At 48.4% G+C, this 15,065-nt stretch overlaps 1 pseudogene; it reads left to right on the forward strand.

Moving 5' to 3' along the window:
• Nucleotides 1–276: 276 nt before the first annotated feature.
• Nucleotides 277–15,026, forward strand: LOC125583460 (annotated as a pseudogene).
• Nucleotides 15,027–15,065: the final 39 nt, after the last annotated feature.

Here is a 15,065-nt window from a genome sequence, read left to right on the forward strand (position 1 = left end):
CTAATATACCCAAATGATAACAAAATCAACTATAAAAACAACAAAATCGACTAGCTATAACATATCTAAATTCATATGTCTAATTAAAATAATATAATATTATTAATATAAATGATGCATATAAATTATAAATTAATTTAAAATTAAAAATAAATAACAATCAATTATTATAGTATATTTATTTTCTAAATATTTATATATGTGCATGACCACGGGAAAATCAACTAGTATATATATAACAATATAGAACACTAAACACAAATTTAGAAAATTCTATACAAAATGGATATCTCCAAAAACATATTGATAGCAGCATAACACTAAGAGACTGCAAGTACAACTACACTCGATGGTAAACCACGCACGCACAATTGACGGTCCTCAATCAATATAACAAAAGCTGCTTTGAGACTTTAACCAAGTACACTTTGTCTCCTCCAATCTCTTAGCTTCCTTTCTCACTGTTGTTTCCTGGAAAAAATTAAGGTGAAGCTCGTCTTCTAGTTCTGTGTTCTGCGTTGTATTTCAATGGCTTGTGAATGGTTCTTTTCATTTTTTCGTGGCTCTTATGAGCAGAAACTCTAACTAAATAGCATAAAGACAGACACATAGAGTTCTACTTTTATATGTACACAACATCTAATTTTCTTCACGCTGTGGCTTATGTATCCTGATCTGTAGACTGTATGTGTATAAGAATCAGTGAGATCGGACTTAAAAATGTATAACTTATTTGTTGGTTGATTTGTAATATGACATATTTCAGATCATGGTGTGGTACGGTGCTGTAGGAGATGGATTACATCCCTCCACAAGGCCCATCAAATAACAGGCCGCAGCCCGACAATTTCGACTGAGTTTAGTCGGCTTAGCGACTAAAGACGTCGGCTCGACTCTAGAGTACTTTAAGCCAGTCGGCTAAGATGATCAGTTGTACTCGGCTTGGACGAAATAACACCAAGGCCCGCATACTCGGCCTTTGGTGACAGGGCCCAAAGGAGAAGTGCGATTAGGGCATCACGAACAGAGGCACTATAAGAGGGGAGGAGGAGGCAACGAGCGAGAGGACTTTTGGAGAACCTACACACTAAGCGGCTAGATCTAGGGTTTCTAAACGATCATTCTGACCTTGTTGCTTAGACCTCAAATCTTGTCTCCTTATTTCCCATCAATCTTGTAACCCTTTGTCGGATTCTAATAAAAACGTCTTTAGTCACCCATCTTGAAGTTCATCATTCCGATCAACTGAATCCCGCAAAAACAATTGGCGCCCACCGTGGGGCCACTAAAGTAACGTTCTAGATCTACATGGCTCAAGACGACGCCGCCTTCGGCGCTCCGGGCGAGGAACCGACCCCTACTCCTGCAGCCGCGCCACCCATTACCTCAGATTTCATGAGCTCCGTCATGGCTCGACTCGCTCGCCAAGACGAAGTCCAAAAGACAACCAACGACCAACTCGCTGCGTTGGTCGCGGCGCTCACAGCTCCTGACGGACAGGCGAGCCATTCCCAGCAGATACGACGCCGCCTCTTCAACACAAACCCTACGGCCACCGGAGCCGACCATGTCTCCGACGACTCGGAGCCCAACGAAGCCCTTCTCGCAGATGCTCTCCCAGCAGGTCCAGATCTCACTACAATACGCGAGCTCGCTGAGCTCAAACTCAGCCTTCAACAAATGGGCGAAAAGATCCACCAAGTAACCAGCGCAGCTCCCCAAATAGAGAGTGTACTCGCCGCAACCTCACGTACTCCTTTTACTCGCGCGCTGACTAGCGTGCAACTCGGGAAGATAGAGAAGCTGCGCCTACCCGAGTATAAGCCCGGCGGAGACCCGGTGGAGCATATGACAGCTTTTAACATCGCGATGGCGCGAGCTCGACTCCCTAACGACGAAAGGGACGCAGGTTACTGCCAGATGTTCGTTGAGACTCTTCACGAGCAAGCCCTGACTTGGTTCTCCCAGTTGGAGGAGAACTCGATCGGATGTTTCCGCGACTTATCAGCAGCTTTTCTCAAGACTTACATTATGTTCACCAAGCGCAGCGCCACTGCCTCTAGCTTGTGGAACCTCAACCAAACTAAAGACCAGAGTCTTCGCGACTACATGGAGAAGTTCAAAGCCGTAGTCTCCAGGATTGACATTCCAGACGGTATTGCCATTGACGCCTTGCGAAACACTTTGTGGGTTCGTTCTAAATTCCGGGAGGATTTATACCAAAATCCAACTACGTCGCTTCAGGACGCTATCGCGCGATCCGACAACTTCATCCGAATGGAAGAAGATACCAACGCCATTCTCAGCAAGATGAACGCACCCAAAGCGCCAGCGGCTAAAAACGCCAACACGCGACAAGAGCCGCGCCAGCACGCTCCAAACGACAAAAACGGCCGCAAAGACGGATACATGTATGTCGTCAACGAGAATAACGAACCGATCTCTACTCTCGTGGTTCGCGGAGAGGGGTGGAACAAGTGGGTAAGAGAACTCGAAACATCCGACAAACAAGTCGACACTGTTTGCACCACCCAACCTACGGCGGGAGCCGGATCAGCAGCGGGGCCTTCCAGGACCATCGATCTCACCAAGCACTGCAAATATCACGACGTCAAGGGACACGATACAACGGAATGCAAATCTCTCTACGCACATTATCTCTCTTCTCTCGCGAGCGGCGGGTTTAAGTTCGAGCCCTTGAAAACTAAACCAAAGAACGGTAAAAGCTGGAGCAAGAATAAGGAAAGAAGAGCCCAACGCAAAGCCACAGGAAAAGGACAGCAAAACGATGCTTCGCGACGAGATGACGAGGAACAAGCCCCGAAGGATAACGGCGAGGGAGACTCCTCAGCCGACGAAGAGCACCCGGCTAACCGCAGACGCATCGAGGTGATACTCTCTCAGCAATCCTTGTCGTCCGATGAAGAGAACGACGATGCTCTTGTATTCGGAGATCTGAGAGACGTCCTTAAACGGAAGTTCGAATCAGAAAACGAAAGCACTTCCAAGCACAGAGATCTCCGAACAATGCTGGATGCACGGAAGTCTCGACGCATCTCGGCAAGCGACGCTAACGACAACGAAAGACCAGTTAGCGATCTCCGAGATAAACTCAATTCCGGCGCATGCGATCTTCGCGTAAAGCTCAACCGTTCAAAACCAACAGACTTACGACGACAGTTGGAGCGAGTTAAAGGTCAGTCTCAATCTTCACCACCCGAGACCAGCATATCCAAAGACCTCCGCGCCCTACTGGACTCTAAGCGAGTACAAGCGGGGCAGTCTTTGAACGTTATCATGGGAGGCTCCCCCCCTAACGGGGACTCAGTCCGTTCCGTGAAAGATTATCGTCGACAAGTCGCGACGTCCCAGAAATGGCCGACTAAACCGACAAGTCATCCTCCGATAACCTTCTCACCAGATGACGCTGTGGGTGTCCACACGCCCCATAATGATCCACTCCTCGTCGTCCTTGGAATTGGAGAGTACGATGTCACCAAAATCCTTATCGACACCGGAAGTTCCGTCGATCTCATCTTCCGAGAAACCCTGCAGAAGATGGGAGTCGACCTCGATGACATAAAAGCGTCCTCCAGAACGTTAACCGGATTCAACGGGTCTTCAGAAACTATCTTGGGAACGATCCGCCTCCCGGTGCGTGCATGCGGCGTTACTCGAACAGTCAAGTTTGCCGTCGTAAGCACGAAAGCTCCGTATCACGCTATACTCGGTACCCCTTGGTTACACTCAATGCAAGCCATTCCTTCCACTTACCACCAGTGCGTCAAGTTCCCTGGCACGGACGGAAAGATTAAAACGTTGCGCGGGGACCAGAGAGCCGCCAGAGATCTCCTAGTCGCCACAGTCAAACTTCAGCGGTCGTCATTATCCGTAAACTCAGTATCTACTCCAACCTCAAAAGTCTGCTCTCAAGAAAGCGAAGTCCTAGAGTTACCTATTGACGACGTCGACCAGAGTCGAATTGTGAGGGTTGGCGCGTACCTTTCTGAGGAAATGCAGCAGTCAATTCTGGATTTTCTCAGAAAGAACATTTCCACGTTCGCATGGTCTATGGCAGACATGAAAGGCATTGATCCGACTATAACGACTCATGAACTAAATGTCGATCCAACTTTCAAGCCCATCCGCCAGAAGAGACGCAAACTCGGTCCCGATAGGTCTAAGGCTGTAAATGAAGAAGTCGACCGGTTACTCGGTGCAGGTTCGATTGCCGAAGTCCGCTACCCCGAATGGTTGGCGAACCCAGTAGTCGTCAAAAAGAAAAATGGCAAGTGGCGCGTCTGCGTCGACTTTACCGACTTAAATAAAGCCTGCCCAAAGGACAGCTACCCTCTTCCCAACATCGACCGTTTAGTCGAGTCTACGGCTGGAAACGAGATGCTAACCTTTATGGACGCTTTCTCTGGATACAACCAAATAATGATGCACCCGGACGATCGCGAGAAGACAGCCTTCATCACAGATAGGGGAACCTACTGCTATAAGGTCATGCCGTTCGGCTTAAAGAACGCTGGAGCAACCTACCAACGGCTCGTAAACAAGATGTTCGCAGATAAATTGGGTATCACCATGGAAGTATACATCGACGACATGCTGGTTAAGTCTCTCCACGCCACTGATCACCTCAGTCACCTGCAAGAATGCTTCGAAACTCTCAACAAGTACGGCATGAAGCTGAACCCGGCAAAGTGCACGTTCGGAGTCTCCTCTGGCGAGTTCCTCGGCTACATTGTCACGCAGCGAGGAATTGAGGCGAACCCGAAACAGATATCCGCGGTCCTGAACCTCCCGAGTCCAAAAAACAGTAGAGAAGTACAACGACTCACGGGGAGAATAGCCGCTCTAAACCGGTTCATTGCCAGATCCACTGACAAGTGCTTGCCTTTCTACGATCTCCTGAGAGGAAACAAGAAGTTCATTTGGGACGAGAAGTGCGAGGAGGCATTTACTCAACTCAAGCAATACCTGACAACACCTCCTGTACTCGCTAAGCCGGACGTCGGTGACGTCCTGTCTCTCTATGTCGCAGTATCACAAGCTGCCGTCAGCAGCGTCCTGATAAAGGAAGACCGCGGCGAGCAAAAGCCCATCTTCTATACGAGCCGGCGCATGACCGGGCCAGAAACGCGATACCCGACTCTGGAGAAGATGGCCTTAGCAGTCGTCGAAGCAGCGAGAAAGCTTCGACCCTATTTCCAATCGCATTCGGTAGAAGTGTTGACTGATCAGCCTCTCCGAACGATACTCCAAAACACCAACAGGTCTGGAAGACTCACAAAGTGGGCCATTGAACTTGGCGAGCTCGATATCATCTACAAGAACCGCACTGCAGCAAAGTCACAGGTTCTTGCGGACTTCTTGGTCGAACTGGCCCCAGAGTTGGAACAAGATCTCGCACTCCCAAGTTTGAACTGGACGCTGCACGTCGATGGATCGTCGACCAACAAAGGAGCAGGCGCCGGAGTCCAATTACAGTCTCCGACCGGAGAGCTAATCAGACAGTCTTTTAGCTTTGGCTTTCCCGCTTCAAACAACGAGGCAGAATACGAATCTTTGATCGCCGGACTCCGCTTAGCAAAAGCCGTAAAAGCTAAACGACTAAGCGCCTATTGCGACTCCCAGTTAGTCGCCAATCAGTTCAGTGGCGACTACGATGCCCGCAACGATCGAATGGACGCCTATCTCAAAATAGTGCAAAGCCTAGCAGCAGAGTTTGAGTCCTTCGAACTCATCAAAGTTCCCAGAGGCGAAAACATCTGCGCCGACGCCCTCGCAGCCCTTGGTAGCAAGCTTCATGACCAAGTTAAACGAACAATCCCGATACATCGTATCGAGAAACCAAGCATCGATATTCTGACCGACAAAACCCTCATCGCCCAGGTTGTCGAGCCCATTGCTCCAGACGACGACGGATTTGGCCCAGATTGGAGAACTGAGTTCATCGACTACCTCTCGAAGGGGGAACTCCCAGCAGAAAAATGGGCAGCCCGCCGGCTAAAAACCCGCAGCGCCCATTACGTCGTTCTCGACGATGAACTGCACAGATGGACGGCGAGTAAAGTCCTCCTCAAATGCATCCATGGCGATGAGACAGCAAGGGTTATGGCAGAGACGCATGAAGGCGCTGGCGGAAATCATTCGGGCGGACGCGCGCTAGCAATCAAAGTAAGGAGCTTAGGGTTCTTTTGGCCGACAATGAACGCTGATTGCGAGTCATACGCGAGAAGCTGCGACAAGTGCCAACGACACGCCCCCAGCATCCATTGCCCAACCGAGATGTTGCGCACAACCACCGCCCCTTACCCGTTCATGCGATGGGCGATGGATATCATAGGACCGCTTCCTTGTTCCCGCCAAAGACGCTTCATCCTGGTCCTCACCGACTACTTCACTAAATGGATCGAAGCTGAAGCATACGCTCAAGTCACAGACAAAGAAGTCCGCGGTTTCGTCTGGAAAAACATTATTTGCCGCCATGGTCTACCTTATGAAATTGTCACCGACAACGGATCGCAGTTCATGTCAGGTAATTTCAAGGAGTTCTGTAGCAAGTGGAACATTCGATTAAGCCCCTCCACCCCTCGCTACCCGCAAGGTAACGGACAGGCAGAATCCTCAAACAAACTCATCATCGATGGCATTAAGAAGCGTCTGGACCTGAAAAAGGGTCACTGGGCCGACGAACTCGACGGAGTCCTATGGAGCCACCGCACAACCCCGCGAGGATCGACTAAAGCGACACCTTTCTCCCTCGCCTACGGAGTCGAAGCAATGGCTCCTGCTGAAGTTAACGTTTCAAGCCTTCGACGTTCCAAGATGCCTCAATACGTCGAGCTCAACAAGGAGATGCTACTCGATGCCCTCGATGAGATAGAGGAACGACGAGACCAGGCTCTGCTGCGCATCCAGAATTACCAACACCAGATCGAAAGCTACTATAACAAAAAGGTTCGAGCCCGACCTCTGGAACTCGGCGACCTCGTCATGCGCAAAGTGTTCGAAAACACTAAGGAGTTAAACGCCGGCAAACTCGGCGCCAGGTGGGAAGGACCTTACAAAATCATTAAAGTCGTCAAACCTGGCGTATACAGACTCCAAACGTCGCGCGGCGAAGAAGTCCCACGTTCATGGAACTCAATGCACCTACGACGCTTCTACCCGTAGGAGTATGTCTTAAAAAAAAAAAAAAAAAAAAAAAAAAAAAAAAGACACCGAGTAGATGCACCCTATGGTCACTTCTACTCGACCGAGTAAATGCGCCACTCACGGCCACTTTTACTCGGGAAAAACGAACTACGAATGGCTTGATCCTCAACCGAGGTACGTAGGCAGCCTTACACAGGTTCAGCTGTAACAAAAAAAAAAACCGAGTAGATGCACCCTATGGTCACTTCTACTCGACCGAGTAAATGCGCCACTCACGGCCACTTTTACTCGGGAAAAACGAACTACGAATGGCTTGATCCTCAACCGAGGTACGTAGGCAGCCTTAAACAGGTTCAGCTGTAACAAAAACAAAGTCAAAATCTTGTTCTTTGCCTCAACTTCCACTGAGAGGATGCCTGTCATCGAACCCAACGGCTCCCGTGTCTCCAGCAGGAGACACGCGGACACTATCGTTCCATTTCCCGGCTATGTCCCGATCAGACATTTAGCCTGAGAACCCAACAGTCGCTGGTCACCTATGCCTAAGGAGCATTGACCGACTAAACGGAGTGAATCTTCAACCTTTCCTCGACTAAACGCGTAATGGACTAGCTACCCAATTACTCGACTGTCAATAGTGAAACGGACAAAAGAACCTTCCACTTTTAGACCCAGCCCCTTGTTCTCGATACAGAACGACGCGTCTAAACGTCGTCTCAATCGAAACGCAACAAGAGCTGAATAAACCTCCCGCGGATCATTTCCTTGTCTATTTGCAAAGACCAAAGTTGCAAGTACAGACGAGAAACACAATTCGCAAAATCAAAAGATCGCTTATATATATATATATATAAATATGTCTAAACATACAACAACAGGGCCTATCGAGACCACAACGGACAAGACATAAGTCATACATCAAAGAACAGAGTCTTGGTCGCCACGATCCTCGGCAACGGCGACAGTCTGGTCCTCCGCCCGAGTAGGAATGGAAACGGTAGAGTCAATAACGGGACGTGAAGAAACGTCTATATCCCCAGCTTCATAGGTCGTCTCCTCCTCAGCGGGACGCGGCAGCGACGCTTCCTCGATCTCGGTCTCTCTCTCTTCCTCTGGGCGCTCGTCAAAACCACTTCCCACCGGGGACTTGACAGGCTTGGTAGGGACAGACGTGACATCAACAAGTGGCTCCTCTGACGGCTCCCCAATAACTTCAAGCGAGGTCACCAGCTGAGAAGCCGTCTCTGGCCCGATCGAATTCACGTTCCATCCATAGGGATCGAATGATGTTCTGAACCTGTCCTCGGCAAAACGGGAAGAGAGGACCAACGGAGAAAGAGTAAGGTCGCTATCTGACAGCGGCTCTACTCGGAGTTTCATAACCTCCGCCTCATAAAGTTTCTCCTGCTCGGCGAAGACATCGATCATTTCTTGGGGAATCTCCGTTCCACTCGCCTTTATGGCCTCGAGGCACCTCTTCGTTCCCAAAGCTTGACCATACAGGTTCTTCGCCTTCTCATAAGTCTCCAGCCGAGTAAAATGGTCGCGCACGCGATCAAAACGGCGACTTGCCTTCTCAGCCATGATAGCCTCGACTCTTTCCCTCTCTCGAGTAACCTCCAAACGCCGGGAGTCCCTCAAGCGCTGCCCCTCTCTGACAAGTTTGTCCACTGCAGCATCTCTCTCTTCGATTATCTCTGCCTTCTCCTTCTCCAGACTCGCAGCCGTTTGCTCCAGGTGACTGTTTTCTCGAACGAGCTTTTTCCTCGCCGCGCTAGAAGACTTAAGCTTGCCCTCCAGTTCTTCGAATTTTACTCGAAGAATCTCTTTCTCCTCTACGGCCTTCTCGTTGGCCTTCTTATGCTCCGCCCTTACTCTCTCGATCACCTTCAACCGCGTCTGGGCAAGCTTCTCTGAAGATCCCAACTGGATCATCGTCTGTTTCAGAGCGCTGTCGTATTTCTCAACGAGAAAGTTCATACTCCCATCACTCTGCAAAACGACAAACATGAGCCACGTAAGACGAGTAAAACCCGATGGATCGAATGATGAGGTAAAGCATGAAGGATAGCGCAGTTACCCGAGCTCTCGAAGAAGCAGCGTCTATGTATTCGTTCCTGAAGTACAGGTCGTCCAGCTGTGGCATCTCCTTCGTCCCGCCACGAATCTGGCGCGTCAGCTCCGCGCACCTAAGAGGGTTAAGGATTAGGGGGGTCGTCTCATTGTAGGAAAAATCGACCCGATCAGGGAACTCTATCTTCTTCCCCCTCGCAGTAGAACCCTCCGAACGAGACCTTGCTCTTGCGGACGGATCGGGAATGGGTCTATCATCCGCAACAGGATCACCGCCCCGCGCTGAGACCTCTCTCTCCGCGGAAGGGGTCTCAAGGGAAATGTCTCCTCCCGCGACAACTTCGACGAGGCCCACCTCCGCATCGGAAGGACGCGGCTCAGTCTCAACGGACTTCTTCTTCTTTTTCTTTCTGGGACGATCTTCAGGCGCAACCTCGGAACGGTCAGCCTCGACAGAACCCGCTTCGAAAGGCCTCTTCCTCCCTCTCTCTCTCTTCCTCTCCTCCAAACCTTCGGAGGTTTCGTCAAGAGAAGCCATCTCTTCAAGAGGAAGCTCTTCGGCTGCTTTCGTCCTGGCTTTCTTGCTCCTCTTCCTCTTTTTAGGACTTGAAGCAGGAGGCTCCGCCTCAACGTCTTTGTCGACCAAACCAAGGGTCACTTCCAAGGAAGCTCGACCTGCGTCAGAACTAGCCGCCCCTTGCATATCCGTACTAGTCGCTTTCTTCTTAAGACTTGAAGCAGGAGGCTCCGCCCCAACGTCTTTGTCAACTGAACCCAGGTCTTTGTCGACCAAACCAAGGGTCCCTTCCGAGGAAGCCCGACCTGCGTCGGAACTAGTCGCCCCTCGCATATCGGAAGTAGTCGATTTCTTTGAAAGCAGTTGCAGCTTCCCCCTCAGCAAAGCACTCAAATCCGGTACTCCGTCCATCTTCCTAGCTTCGTCTAAAATTTTCTGCTGTTTCCGAGTGAAAAGAGACAGACGCGACTTGCGGGGTCCGAGTACGACAGGGAGCTTCGATTCCCAATCAGCTGTAAATAAAAAGAGGAGAAGAGAGACTAAGTGTTGCTACAACTTCTCGGAGAAAGACCGATGAACTCACCTCTAGCAATCCGAGCTTCTTGACGTCTTATCCACTCTCTACTAAGGTCAGGCCAACGGAGATGACTGTGAGCCGCAATCGCCTGGGCACTCTCGAAGAAGTTGTCCGGGTACGCGATCGTATTCGGGTGACGAACTGCAATAACAAAAAAAAAAAACACACACGCCGTTAGGATACTCGAATAGAGCGTGGCGACAACAAACACTATCTACCAAGTGCTTTGTTCCACAGAACGCGGTAGTCGTCCCAGGAGGCTCTGCGAAGGCATGCTCGTCAGATTTAACGTAAAAGTACGAGCGTTGCCAGTCCTTCGTCTTGTTCGGGTGTCCTGACAATACATTGTAGACCGAGCGCATCTTCACCGAGAATATCCCATGTGGCTCCGCCTTCGTGAAAGTCAACTCTTCGAATACTCTCACACTCATCGAAACGTCTATCTCCGCCGCCATCACCATTAGCATTACCGCGGTGCGCAATGACCCGTTGAGCAACTGACAAATGGCAATGTCCCGACGAAATGCGTACGACGTGATCAGTCGGGGAATTGGAAACCAGAGTTTCGTATGGTCCCCAAAATACGACTCATAGACGCACTGATAGCCAATCGGAGGCGACCAAGGACGCTGTCCCCTAGAAGGAATGATGTATGTGACGCCGGCACCTCCACTTCGCCTCAATAAGTCCTTCACCGTCTTGTGGGAGGAGAAAGAATCGAAGACATTCTCCCATGACTGAGCCTGCGGGTCACGAAGCAATTCGGACGGGAGAGGCCCGATTTCTTCGAAGATCCCACCAGGATGATAGATCGTCGGCCGGCAGTCTATCCGATCGAATGGAATCTTCCGACTAGATCGTCCCGACAACCCTGAGGCTTGGCTAGATGCTTCAGAGCCGCTACCACCCCCTTCACTGTTCCCGACTTCAATGCGACCTACCCTTTCTTCACGAATCATCTTATGAGCGTCAGCGACCAAAAGGCGTTGAGATAGGGTCATGTTGTCTGAATCCCGAAGAGCGTCGCGATGAATCAAGTCGAAATCATCCAGCGGGCTGTCGGCTACCTGCTCGTCTCTGGTCGGACTCGGAGAATCCGCGGCCCCTTTTCCTTTTTCTTCTCGCGACAAACGACTTCTCAGGGACATGATTCGGATTTAGGGGACGACTACAGACGCCAGACGATACCGACGGAGTCTATGCGGAGAAAGACGTACCTAGAGAGAGAAAGTAAAAGTAGAGAGAAGGGAGAGAAAGCGGAATACCTGAGTTTGCAGAGATGAATGACGAAAGTGAAGGAAAGAAGCCTATTTATAGCAAAAACGAGGCGCATTCTTCGAAGCGCCATCATTAGGTCTACAAAGGCCTAAATGGGCCTCAAAGGCCGCCTAAATGCCCAGAAACCTACTCGCGACGGTCCAGTTTCTCGCTCAAACCGGTTTTCAATTCAGAAAATCGGACTGAAGTTAATCTCCGGTTCTGGTCTAAACCGACTCAACAGAATTAATCATCCGAAGACCGCCCGGGCTCTAAACCAGAGAACTTTACTTCCCGAGTAAAAATACAATGCTTCATGAAAAGACGCAGCTCGGATCGACTAGACGCGACAGGCGACTAAAATCACACGCTGGCAAAACAAGTTGTCACTGGCATTAGTTCCCGCCCGGGCTCTAAAACCAGAGAATTCTACCTCCCGAGTAAAACACAACGCATCATGAAAAGACGCAGCTCAGTGCGACTAGATATAATAGGCGACTAAAATCACACACTGGCAAAGCAAGTTGTCGCTGGCATTACGTCCTGTTATATGAACGAACCTGACCCACAAATTCACTGAGACCGACAAGCCGCTCACAAGTGAACTGGGGGGGACTTATTGTAGGAGATGGATTACATCCCTCCACAAGGCCCATCAAATAACAGGCCGCAGCCCGACAATTTCGACTGAGTTTAGTCGGCTTAGCGACTAAAGACGTCGGCTCGACTCTAGAGTACTTTAAGCCAGTCGGCTAAGATGATCAGTTGTACTCGGCTTGGACGAAATAACACCAAGGCCCGCATACTCGGCCTTTGGTGACAGGGCCCAAAGGAGAAGTGCGATTAGGGCATCCCGAACAGAGGCACTATAAGAGGGGAGGAGGAGGCAACGAGCGAGAGGACTTTTGGAGAACCTACACACTAAGCGGCTAGATCTAGGGTTTCTAAACGATCATTCTGACCTTGTTGCTTAGACCTCAAATCTTGTCTCCTTATTTCCCATCAATCTTGTAACCCTTTGTCGGATTCTAATAAAAACGTCTTTAGTCACCCATCTTGAAGTTCATCATTCCGATCAACTGAATCCCGCAAAAACAGGTGCCTTGGCGGTGACAATGGTGGTGGTCGTGGTTATAGTGCAGTGGTTGGGTTGCAACTTTGCAGAAGGGTATCCGGAAGAAGAACTTGTGGTGAGGCTTCCTGGTCAACCAAAAGTCTTATTTAGACAGTATGCAGGTTATGTCGAGGTTGACTCCAAAACAGGCCGTAGCCTCTTCTACTACTTTGTTGAAGCAGCCACACAACCTGAGACCAAACCCTTAACCCTTTGGCTTAATGGAGGTTTGTATGTTTCTTCTAGCTTTGGTTTTTGTCATGTATGTAACTTTTTGGCTATATACTGAATTCTTTTGTGTAATATGGTTAAGAAGATGTTAATAAAAACATAACTTTGCTTGTTTTTTTTTCTGACATTTTAAGTATCAAAAGGGTGTGAGTTATGGAAATTGAGGTTGGTCTTGCAGGTCCAGGTTGTTCATCAGTTGGTGGAGGAGCTTTCACTGAGTTGGGTCCATTTTACCCTACAGGAGATGGCCGTGGCCTCCGCATTAACTCCATGTCTTGGAACAAAGGTTTTATAATAAAATTAGAAGAGAACTAGTATTTGATTCTACCTATACATCTGATACTTTCTTATATAATGTGTAGCCTCGAACCTGCTTTTTGTGGAGTCTCCGGCAGGAGTTGGTTGGTCGTACTCCAACACAAGCTCTGATTACAACACCGGGGACGAAACTACTGGTAAAGAAAACTTAAAATACCATTATCAGCTTATATTAGAATATTTACACAAGACTAGTTCTTATTTTGACACGTTTTGTATATGAACAGCAAAAGATATGCTTGTGTTCTTGATGAGATGGTTCAGCAAGTTCCCAGAATTGAAATCTCGTGACTTCTTTCTCACTGGGGAAAGCTACGCAGGTGTGTTTGATACATCATGTTGCTGTTTTTGATGTCATATCAGAAATATAACTTTATTAGTTAGTGTCTTCTGTTGATACAACACACTCTTGCAGGACATTACATACCTCAACTGGCTGATGCTATACTCAGCTATAATAGACAGTCAAGTGGGTTCAAGATCAATGTCAAAGGAATTGCAGTAAGCAAAAATAATCTTCTTCTTTTTCTTGATGTTCAACTCTTTTTTTTAGCTCTAATTTTTTTTCTTAAATATCTGATTATCAGATTGGGAATCCACTTCTAAAGCTGAACACAGACACTTCGGCTGTTTACGAGTACTTATGGTCGCATGGCATTATTTCGGATGAACTTAGACTAGAAATAATCAGGCGGTGTGATTTTAACAATATCCCAAACGTAAGCAACGCGTGCATCAAGGCAACCACTGAAGCCGGCGTCGTTTCTCAGTTTATCGACGTCTATGATGTTCTCCGAGACCTATGCTACCCATCCATTGTCCAGCAAGAGCCGAGGCTCAAGAAAATGGTCCCTCTCTTTTCTTTTTCTCTTTTTTTAACCAACAAAATATTTGTTCTTCATCTGTCTAGGTGTAAACTTTTTAGAAAATGGTGTTTCAGGCTACACACATGAGCATAGGGGTGGATGTTTGTATGACCTACGAAAGAAAGTTCTATTTCAATCTCCCAGAGGTCCAACACGGTTTTTTTGCCTATTATGTCACAGCCTGGTAAATTACCATGGCATCGACTCAAACATCACCATGCTTCCGCTTCTTAAGAGAATTATACAGAACAAAACTCCTGTTTGGATTTTCAGGTAAGAACTCTCTATTTTAAATATCCCCTTTTTATAACTTCTTTTTGCAGCTCTAAACACACCAGCTTTGTTGAAATTGCAGTGGCGATCAAGATTCTATAGTTCCATTTCTTGGTACTAGAACCAATATACGAGAACTTGCTCATGATCTTAACTTCAGCACCACACTTCCCTATGGACATTGGTTCCACAAAGACCAGGTACGTTCTCTACTCCCAGTGAAAATCAGCAGAAGCCAATTTTTCCCTCCCGATTTCAAACTTGTGGTGGTTGTGACTAGGTTGGCGGCTGGGTCACTGAGTATGGAAAGCTATTGACGTTTGCAACAGTGAGAGGAGCGGCTCATATGGTGCCCTATGCGCAGCCCGCACGAGCTCTCCATATGTTCAGTTTCTTTGTGCGTGGACGAAGATTGCCCAACAACACACATTACCCTCATGATGAATGAGAGAGGAGATTATCTCTTTATTGTTAACAACCTATATTAAGACAATGGCATGGTTATCATTGTAATAAGTTGTTATTGAGAAGTGTTACTTTTCTAGAGTAAGAGATATTGGATTCCAATTTGGGATGTCATAGACATAAGAACCCATTTTGATTTAATTAATATCTTCTGCTTTCCTCCTTCCACATCGTAATAAATTACTTCTGGTAATTTCTTTTGGTAGG

This window comes from Brassica napus, chromosome C3 (assembly GCF_020379485.1).
Source record: "Brassica napus cultivar Da-Ae chromosome C3, Da-Ae, whole genome shotgun sequence".
Lineage (NCBI taxonomy): Eukaryota > Viridiplantae > Streptophyta > Magnoliopsida > Brassicales > Brassicaceae > Brassica > Brassica napus.